General features: G+C 38.5%; 1 protein-coding gene and 1 pseudogene across 5 annotated transcripts in view; both read left to right on the top strand.

The window, feature by feature from the left end:
• Nucleotides 1-1,867, top strand: part of ZEB2 (zinc finger E-box binding homeobox 2) — a 132,110-nt gene that overhangs the window by 49,846 nt on the left and 80,397 nt on the right.
• The window catches only part of LOC129047224 (putative uncharacterized protein encoded by LINC00269), a 41,893-nt pseudogene that overhangs the window by 27,518 nt on the left and 12,508 nt on the right, over nucleotides 1-1,867 (top strand).

Genomic DNA, 1,867 nt, shown 5'->3' with positions numbered 1-1,867 from the left:
GTGAGCTGATAAAAAAGTATTAGTACTTGGCTTTGATCATCTTGTACTATAAAGTTATGACTTCAAAATTCTTCTCATGTGATCTCCATTCAAGGCAGACTTCATCCTGGCAATTCCTACCTGTGTCTCTAACATTATCTGCCCTCAAGTTGAAACGTTTGTTTAAGCTTCATGCGTGTTTTAAATACATTTTTACTCTCTAAGGCAATTTCTTAACAGAGTTGATGAGTTTTTGAGAGAGAGAGATTAAATAGCATCTTTCAGAGATAATATATGTATGATTTTAAAAACAAAGTATGGAGATTAAGCTGTTTAGTTTATATAATGAACTTTCAAAATCACCTGTAAGTGGCGACTGCAAAGTTTGCAATTTAAATAAGCTGTTTCAGGCACTGCCAAGCAAGCATTCTGCATCACAGGTTGCTTGCAACTCAGAGGGTTTGGTCTCTGTATCCGATGCACGTGTAATACAGCGTGAAGTTGTTTGTGGATCACACAGGAGCTTCTTAGAGCTTCATTTCCACACTGTAACCCTTGAAAATGTATCAAATGAGCAGATGCACTTGGCTCTTCCTTACAAGGCACAAGTAATTTGTTTGTAAATCAGTTACCTTTCAAGAAAAGTTAAATTAGGGGGAACTCTTGTTTCTTTGATGTTTTCCCCCTTAGAAAGCCAAAGAGCAAATTAATGATCATTTTGAAGTAATAATGATAATGAGGAAAATATAATTTAGTGAGCTACACTATCCCAAAATAACTTTTTCAGGTACAGCATATAAATAACAGCCCAAAGGACTAAAGCAGCCTGATGGTGTTTTTCTAAGAAAATGATTTACTGCTCTGCCTTTGTCTCTGAACTCTGGTTAGAAGGAAAACACAGGTCAAGGAAATTGGGTTAAGGGAAAAAAAGCCTGTTATGGGCTAGGTGTAGAATTGTATGAATAGTGACTAATTGGGAGTCTGTAGCACTCAGGTCAGTGTGTGCAATGCTCAGTACTGGCTGATGGTATTTATATCAGGCAAAAATGAAGCTGGATACATCTTTGCGTGCTCTGTGAAGGCAGTGTGTTAGTTGGTGAATTGGCCGTGCCCAGGAGAAAGCTACCAGTAGTACTATGATTGTGATTAAACCAAGAACTGAACTGCAATGTTTTAAAAATTTATTTTACTAATAAGTGTACTTCTGTATAGAAAAATCATTTTACAAAAACCTTACAACTATTTGAAACATTTTACTATAAGCCTGCCTTTGATTTGTTTGGGAAGCTATTTTATAGTCACTCAATTCATTATTGCATTTCACAAATATTAGCTACTTACCATGTGCCAGCACCAAAGGTTCAAAGGTGAGTCCTCACAGAGCCTTACAGATTAGTGTCAGAAAGAACTGCTTGGCAAGGGTAAGAGTGTGACACATTGTGAGTATTCAAGAAATGTTTGTTGAGTGACTGATAGAATGAATCGAGGGATGATCAAGGTAAGTCCTCGATTTGGTATATGTACAAGGTGGAATTAAGAGTTTCCCTCCTTGAACAGGTCAGAAAGGACATGCTTGAGCTGGCCTTAGAAAAACACCTGAGTGGCATGTAGCATGTGAATAATGAACAGGAATGGGCCACTGGTGGTAGAAACAGCATCCCAGAATATGGTCTGAGTTTTAGCAGCACAGCCCATTTCTGACCCCTGCATGCCTCAAAGCCACTTTAAGAATTTGGTCTTTGCCCTTCTGTCCTCATCCCCTGTTGTACTGTAATACACACAAGCATGTGTGTGCATGTACACACACATGCACACACACGTGCTCACTCCATCATTGGAATTCAACCATCCCCTGTTGTACTGTAATACATACAAGCATGTGTGTGCA

This window comes from Pongo abelii, chromosome 11 (genome assembly GCF_028885655.2).
Source record: "Pongo abelii isolate AG06213 chromosome 11, NHGRI_mPonAbe1-v2.0_pri, whole genome shotgun sequence".
Lineage (NCBI taxonomy): Eukaryota > Metazoa > Chordata > Mammalia > Primates > Hominidae > Pongo > Pongo abelii.
This window is presented reverse-complemented; position numbering and strand designations above follow the sequence as displayed.